At 43.7% G+C, this 8,618-nt stretch overlaps 1 protein-coding gene across 3 annotated transcripts in view; it reads right to left on the reverse strand.

The window, feature by feature from the left end:
- Positions 1–8,618, reverse strand: part of AGK (acylglycerol kinase) — a 77,782-nt gene that overhangs the window by 50,444 nt on the left and 18,720 nt on the right. The gene's annotated exons all lie outside the window — the stretch shown is intronic.

Raw genomic sequence — 8,618 nt, forward strand, 5'->3', positions numbered from 1 at the left:
ACCACCTATGTAGCCTTGAGCAACTTCCTTATACTCTCTAATCCTCAGTTTTCTTATCTGTTAAATGGGGATAAGAAGAGTATTTATCTTAGAGTTGTGGTAAGAATCGAATAGCATAACCTATGCAAAGCATTTACCCAATGCCTAGCATTGTGTATACTAAGTGCTCAATAAATGTAGATAATATGATTATTACCATAAAAAAAAAAAAAAAAAGAATACAGCACCTTGGATCACAGTTTCCTAAATTCTTTTTTGCTAGTAGTAAAATTTTCAATGTTAACTTGTGATTAAGTGTATGATTAAAGACCTCAGTTCTCTTGAGCTTGCTAATACTGCTTGATTTATCAGAGTGCTATTCAAAAATCAAGATTTCTTTATAATTATTTCCCTGGATCTTACGGTGCCAGACGGAATACGCTGTCAATGCCACCTGTGAGAAAGCTAGAATATGTACCAATTTAAATACTATGAAAGAAAATCTCATTATAACCATACTTAATCTTTTTAAATATCCAAAAATGGTATTAACCATCTTGATTTTGCTCTCTCAACCAAGCTGTTTCTTTTTTTTTTTTTTTTTTTAATTTTATTTATTTATTTGACAGAGAGAGACACAGCGAGAGAGGGAACACGAGCAGGGGGAGTGGGAGAGGGAGAAGCAGGCTTCCCACGGAGCGGGGAGCCCGATGCGGGGCTCGATCCCAGGACCCTGGGATCATGACCTGAGCCGAAGGCAGACGCTTAACGACTGAGCCACCCAGGTGCCCCTCAACCAAGCTGTTTCTAAAAATCAAACATGTCCTCAAAGAAAAAAGACTTCTCCCATTGATATATTCTGATCATCGATAGCCAGTTCTGAAAACTATTTCAAAAAAGAAATTCCAAAAATGTTCCAGGAAAGGCATGTTTATCGGAATAAAAGAGAAAATAACTTGAAATTCATGGAGCAATCCCACGTGCCAGATACTACAGCACCTGTTTTCACAAACCTTTAACCTTTGTAACAACCTTGCAAGACAGACATTATATTCTCATCTTATGTATGAAGAAGTTAAGACTCAGAGAAGGAACAGACTTGCCCAAGATCACCGTGTTACTAAACAGTAGACTGGAATTCCAACCCATGCCAACCTGACTCTGAAATAAATGCTTTAATCCTTTTTCTTAACTTCAGACAACATTGAATGCACAATACTCATTAGTATATAGATTTTATAGCACATTCATTAATCACATTACTTCCTAATTCCATCTAATTTTTAAAATTTACATCCATAGTGTTTTTTTTTTTATAAGTTCTAGTGTGATAAAGCTCCCAAAAGTAGCAGGTGAAATCAACTCACTTAACACACGGTGCTGGGTATGGTTCAATGACCCAGATTTGGTCCTGACCTGAAGCAGCTTCAGATCGAGTGGCAAAGAACAGCTCTTGGCAAGTATCGGTGATAAAGTAAGAGACCTGTTTCTTGATAAAGGACGTGCCAGGCACTGTGCTAGGTGTGGATATACTGGTGAATAAGCCCAGCACTCCCCACCCTCACGAAGTTTACAGTTTAGAAGGGAAGAAGGACAATTCAACAGTGGTAACGTGACATGACTCTTACATGCTCCATAACAGGGGCCCATTTAGGAATATCTAACCTAGTCTTGGGGGAATTAGAGAAGGGTTTTTACAGGAAGTGACACTGCAGTGTAAATCTAGGGGAGAAATAAAAAGTGGCAGGGCAAAAACAGGGAGGGGAATACAGGCAAAGAACACAGCCTGAGAGTACGAGCCCGGCCAACCTCGGAAACGGAAAGTAGTTCAGGACAGCTGGAGGTGGCCTGCCATGGGAGGAGCCCCAAAAGAGGAGGACAGGCACCAGCCGGACCCCAGCGGACTTTGAAGCTATTTAAGGAATTGGGACTTGACCCTTAGGGCCATAAGAAGCCATGAGAGGGGCGCCTGGGTGGCTCAGTCGTTGGGCGTCTGCTTTCGGCTCAGGTCATGATCCCAGAGTCCTGGGATCGAGCCCCGCATTGGGCTCCCTGCTCGGTGGGGGGCCTGCTTCTCTCTCCCACTCCCCCGCTTGTGTTCCCTCTCTCCCTTTCTCTGTCAAAGAATAGAGAAAAATCTTAAAAAAAAAAAAAAAAAAAAAAGCCATGAGAGAGTTTCAGGAAGGTAAGTGAAGTGACCTGATTTACACATTAGAAGGATCATTCTAGTTGTAGTGTGAAGTCGGCCATGGTCAAGGCAAGACGGGATCTAAGGAGACCAGAGCGGGTTCTTCAGGGACGTAAGTCAGCGATGATGACATGAGGACCCCTGGAACCAGGATCGAGGAGAGGACAGAGGCAGCTGATATTTAAGAGGCAAACTTAATGGTTGGCCTGTGGGGATTGAGGGGGTCAAAGGCAGTGTCCACATTTTTTTTTTACTGAGCCCTTGGCAGAAGGTGGTACTACTCAGAGATGGAAGGCAGTAGGAGGTACTGGTTCAGGAGGGCGGAAGCTGGGCTTCATTCTGGATCTGTGGATCTGAGATAACGGTGAGTGCAGGTGGAGGGGTCCAGGGGACAACTGGAAATACACGTCTGAAATTGCAGACATTGATCTTGACTAAAGACACATGTGGTAATAGTGGGCTGAGAGTGGAGCAGATTATCTACATGAGGCGGCGAGAAGCAGCAGGAAGAGATGCCCTGAGCCTTGCGACAGAGGACAGAGAACGCCAGATGAATCTCAACTACACTGACACTGCACCTCACTTGAAAACCAAAGGAAAAATGTGCAGAGGGGCGCCTGGCTGGCTCAGTCAGTGCAGCATGCGACACTTGATCTTGGGGTTGTGAATTCAAGCCTCACGTTGCGTGCAGAGATTACTTAAAAAAAAAATCTTTAAAAAAAAAATAAAGGAAAAGAAAAATGTGATGGATAACTGAGGAAAGAGGTTAAGAACCACTTCCTTATTCTCCATCATGCCCTCGATGCTGCCCCACTCTCGGCAAGCTGCACATTTTGTTCTTTCTAGAGCACACAATGAGCTTTACCCCTGCAGGGATTTGATTGTTCTACCCTCTCTCCCTTTGAAAAACTAGAAGGCCAAGCACAACCCCACCCACCCCTTTACCCCACCACACCCAGAACGCCTTGTCTTCTCTTTCTTCCTTCATTATAATAGCCTTGAATTCATGGATAATTCACCATTTTCTCTTCCACAGCACACAGCAGACTCTTGTAGATAAAAGGTATTCAATAAATAACTGTTTAATAAGTAAGCGGCAAATGTTTAAACAGGAGAGACTGACTCACCGTGCTCACAGGCAGGTTTTGTCCTGCAGGGAAAAACTGAAGGTGATTCTTTTTAGGAGTATTTGGCATTCTCGAGCCCACAGATCGCCTGGGATAGTTCTTCACTGTGATTACCACCAAAGGGCAAGAGGAGAAATCGCTGTGGCACAGCGGAGGATGAAGAGTTAGAACAGTCATGGAAATCTGACCAGATCAAGACCCACGGCCGTGCGTGTGTGGGTGTGTGCGTGCGTGGGTGTGTTCAGGGGACACGGTAATGGAACTAGAACCATCTAAAAAGCTAAATAAGGAACTCCTTTTGGTACACGAGGAAGCCCCACAAGACCGTCCCAGTGGTTGAGTCTGGTATCAGAGAAATTCTAGATTGCTAATGGGGCAAGAATCTGAAAGTGAACCTAAGACCAAAAAAAAAAAAAAAGTACTGTTTATAAATTCCAAGACGGTGCTCTTTCTACTACATCATGCTGCCTCCCAAGAGAATTGAAGTTTAACACAATTTAAAACATAGTCACATCAAAAAAGGTCCCTGAAGATCTACCTGCTCAGTACTAAAATACAGGTTCTTTGACAGAAACCAGAAGCTTCTGGATTAGAAAATGAAAAAATTTGCTGATGTCACTCTGCCTGAGGCTTTAGAAGAATATGAATATGGCTGCTACCACAGGAAATGGGACGCTCACAATTTATTCTGAGCCATAAAGGTCTTATTTATTACTTTAGGACTGCAAAATAAGATAAGTTGTTATTTCAATAACAACTTTACACGGAAAGAAAAAAATCATATTGATCCATCCTATTTCCCAAAAAAGATATTTCCCACTACAGTCTAGAGGCAAATTGTACAGCAATTTCTACCACCGGCTTTTTTCCCGTGGTGCCTGCAAACCCAGTTTCTGCTTTACGCAAAACGGATTTCAAGTTCAGATGTTTATAACAACTACTTCAACTTCTCCGAGCTTCCTAGAATAATCAATCATGAGATTGCCAGTGGCGGGGTCCCCAGATTATCTGTATAATAGCCTGGATGGAGCGGGAACGGAAGGACAGACAGAACAGAACCTTAGAGAAGCGATTCTCTTGTGTGCAGAGTGGGGGAGTTTTGCCAAGTACACATCACCCCCACCCACCCCACACCCCAACTCCCCACCCAAACACAAACAGGCTGCCACAGTGAGGAGCATCACACATGGGACCATACTGCTCATCTCTGCCCGAGAAAAAGACCTGTCACCAAGCAGGAAGACAGGCAGCCTGCTGAAGAACATGCTGGATCTTCTGGGCCTAAAGAATGCACAGTCAAGAGAAGTAAATAGGTAGAATGCTAGGTCACAAACTCCAGGAAAACAATAAAGGCATTAATGACTTTGAAAAGGATTTTAGGGCCTTCTGGTCTGGTCCTTCCACTTAACCAGAGGATGATGTTCTTTCTTGTTCTCCCGGCCTCCCCATGATGTGGTACCTACTACTTCAGAAATTTGTTTCTTCTTACCTCTCCCAACCACATGAGATAAAAAAGTTCCCTAATGTCAGGAAAGTATCAAGGGTCAAGAAGAAATCCTACTGATAACCATATATTAAGTGGTGAGTGTCTTCAGTTCAATGCCCCTTAGAGTGCATAAAAGGAGAGAGAAAATAAGGACTCAGACAAGCAATTCCTGACATTAAAATTCTGTCATCCCTGTTGCCACTGGTGAAGTTTAGCAAAGGAAAAACAAAGTTAAGTCTACCATCAAATGTAAAGGACAAGTGTATCGCACCACTTCTGTCTGGGCTAGTGAAAAGTACACCACACTTGCGTTCAGGAATCTTGAGGTCAATTGGTACCTCTGGATGGATTTCTTTACTTGGTGGTATATTCAACAATATACAAGGATCAACATTTTTCTTTTTTTAACATTTTCAGTAACAATATAAAGCAAACCAAGGGCATTTTCCCCAGACTGTATTTACTAAAACAGGAAAAAAAAGGAAGGAGGGAGGGCATCAGTCACTCGAGTCCACAGTGAACAAGAATGGATAACTCAGCATTGAAATTAAAAATCTAGTGAAAATAGCTACTCTTATAAGTTATACACAAGGTACTTTCACCTACTTACACAGATAAAGGGAAGACAGAAAACAGACTGCACAGAGGTTACATCAGCTATTCAAGAAGGAAGCACAGGGAGAGTCTCTTCTCTCTCTCCAGGCCTACCAGCTGTTCTCTATAAACCACGGGCATAAGGACGCCTGGGTGGCTCAGTCGTTAAGCATCTCCCTTTGGCTCAGGTCATGATCCCAGGGTGCTGGGATCGAGCCCCGCATCAGGCTCCCTGCTCGGCGCGGAGCCTGCTTCTCCCTCTCCTTCTACTCCTCCTCCTGCTTGTACTCTGTCACTCTCTCTGTCAAATAAATATATAAAATCTTAAAAAAAAAAAAAAAACCACAGGCATAAAGGGGTATTTATTCTGGGCTCTAGGATGCAGGACAGACCTTCTGACTTAGCAACTCATAGTCAGTGACTATGGTCAGTGTTTCTGCTGTTCCACGACATGCACTGAGATGTCAGGGGCTACCTAGACAGGGGTTAGTTTCAGCATCAGCAACGACTGTTCTCTCTGCAGTGCCTGGAGCAGCTAATACCACTGACAGAAACAGCCCTAAAAATTAGGTGAAATCAACAAAATTTAAATACACCTCCTGCCCTTCCAGCTCAGTCCTCCCTAGCCCATCCACCACCATAAACATATGGGAAAGAATACAGATTTTTTTTTTAAAGAAATGTTTTCCAAATAAAATGACAAAAGAGCCAAAAGGAAAGGGAATATAATTAAACTTCATTGCACTTAAAAAAAAGAAAGAAAAGTTCTCCTATTCCCTATCAAATCTGAGCTGACAGGCATGTTATTTAATTGCCCATAAATGAGCTTCTTTAAATAGCACCTATTAATACCCCAAACTTTAGCATCAGCTTGTGCAGAGAGAAAAGAGAGAGAGAGAACACTGAAATGGCTGAAAAGCAATACGAACTGCTTTCTTAAAACCACAACCAGAATGTGAAATGAGGAAAAGCCGTTGAGGGGAAAAGCCCTCCCTACCTTCCCCCCGTGCTGAACCAGCCAGGCCCTAGACCACCAATTGCAAAGTCAGAAGCTAGTCCAAACTGATGTCAAGGTAAAACATCTGCTTTGTCAGAACCCCCGAGATACTGAAAGAGGAAGCCCAAGACATTACTGAAACCATAATCTGTACCAAAAGAAATAATACAGGTCCAGTCAAGTGTGGCTCATGCATAATTTACCCCTGGAATCTAACACATCTCCCCCTGGATATGCTGTCAGGGTCTCAAACCCAACATAGCTAAAAGGGAAAAGAATAATACCTCCTCCTTAAACCAATTCTCCCTGGCGACTTGCCTCTTTCTGTATCACCAATTATCCTAGTCTTGAAACCAAAAAATGACTTCTCTTCCCCTCCTTCAACCAAACAGCCAGTCCATTATCTAATGTTAGTAAGAGCTAACATTTATTGAGGGTAAGCCATGAGCCGGGCATCGTACCAGTTACCAGCACATGCATCAGCTCACTTCATCCTTACACCTAACCTGCTAAACACATCTCCTTATCCCCATCACCCCAGAAGGAGACCGAGGTGCATTAAGGGGCTTGATAAATGTCGCATAGCTAGTAAGCAGCAAAATGCAAACCACACACAAGTCTATCTGCCTACAGCACTCATGCGCAGGTATTAAACTGTCAAGCCTCACTGCACCCATTTAGCTTTCCACACCCAATGCCACCACTCTGGTCTGGCCTCTCTTAGCTTCTATGTACACACACACACACACACACACACACACACACACACACACCCCCAAGCCTTCTGGCCTCTCTTAGCTTCTATGTACACACACACACACACACACCCAAGCCTTCTGGCCTCTCTTAGCTTCTATGTACACACACACACACACACCCCGCCCCAAGCCTTCCCATGCCCTCCACTCCGGGGTCTCTTGCCCAAGGGATCCAGACTAAGCTTCCTGAGCCCAGCTTTGTTCATGACAAGCTCCTTTCCTTAAACATCTTCACCGAGTCTCCACTGCTCACCAAATACTACAAACGGCCTACAAAGACTTCCACAATTGGGCTTTTCCACCCATTCTACTAAAAAAAAATCTAACTGTAGTCTATACTGAAGTCAAACTCTTTGCCAATCTCCAAAAATACACGGTGCGTTTCCATTTTCTGCCTATGCTCAAGTCATTAATATTGCCTAGCACGCTGTCCCACTCACTGAAGGCCCAACTCAAAACACGTAGTTGTTATGATGCTTTCTCTGATAAGGATACAAAAGCCAGAAGAGGAAAAGAAGCACTACTTCTGATGGAACGCTTTCTTTGTGCCTGGCCCTATTCTAAGAAAAATCGGCATGACAACCTGAGGAGATGCTTCTACAACCATCTCCAGTTTACGAAGAGTTGAAGCATACCCATGTTGCAAAGCTGCCAGGTGTAAAGTCAACATTCTAACCCATATGGTCGCCCCTCCTCTTAACCATGTGGCTCTAGCAACTCTCAGAAGTGACCATCTTGACTTTCTAATGGGTGGACTAAGCCGATCGCCTCTGAATGCACCGATCAACCTTAATATCCCCCAAAACAGGACAACTCAACACCACGTACTTTCTGACGTGATACAATAAGAAATCCACAACACATGGGGCGCCTGGGGGGTGCAGTCGGTTAAGCATCTGTTGATTTCGGCTCAGGTCATGGTCTCAGAGTCGTGGGATCGCGCCCCGCATTGGCCTCTGCACTGAGCACAGAGTGTGTTTGAGATTCTCTCTGCCCCTCTCTCTGCCCCTCCCCCAGCTTGCTTGCACACGTCTCTATAAAATAAAATATATTAAAAAAAAAAATCTGTAACACATGTATGAAACATTCTTGCACCAAAAAATTAAACCTAAATCTAATTATGCCCCCAGAGCAGGGCTCCTCAAACTTCAGTAGACACACAAATCCCCTGGGGATCTGGTTAAATGCACATTCTGACTCAGCATGTCTGGGGTGGGGCCGAGATGCTGCATCTCTAATCTGTTCCCAGGAGTAACTGTGTTGCGGGGCCACAGCAAAGCTCTAGCATCTGCGTCTGATCACCAGTTTACAAGACACAGGATCAGATTAAACAACTCAGGGCCAAGGCTACAAAGAGGAGAGGGAGGCACTTGTCTCGGATGCAAAATTTAGGCCAAAAAACACAATGGAGACAAATATTTTAATACAATAATGTTAAAAATCAAAATGAATGCAAAAGACCCATGATGAACACAGTATCGCAATTTTA

Source organism: Leptonychotes weddellii, chromosome 12, assembly GCF_054177405.1.
Source record: "Leptonychotes weddellii isolate Sample4059 chromosome 12, ASM5417740v2, whole genome shotgun sequence".
Classification (NCBI taxonomy): domain Eukaryota; kingdom Metazoa; phylum Chordata; class Mammalia; order Carnivora; family Phocidae; genus Leptonychotes; species Leptonychotes weddellii.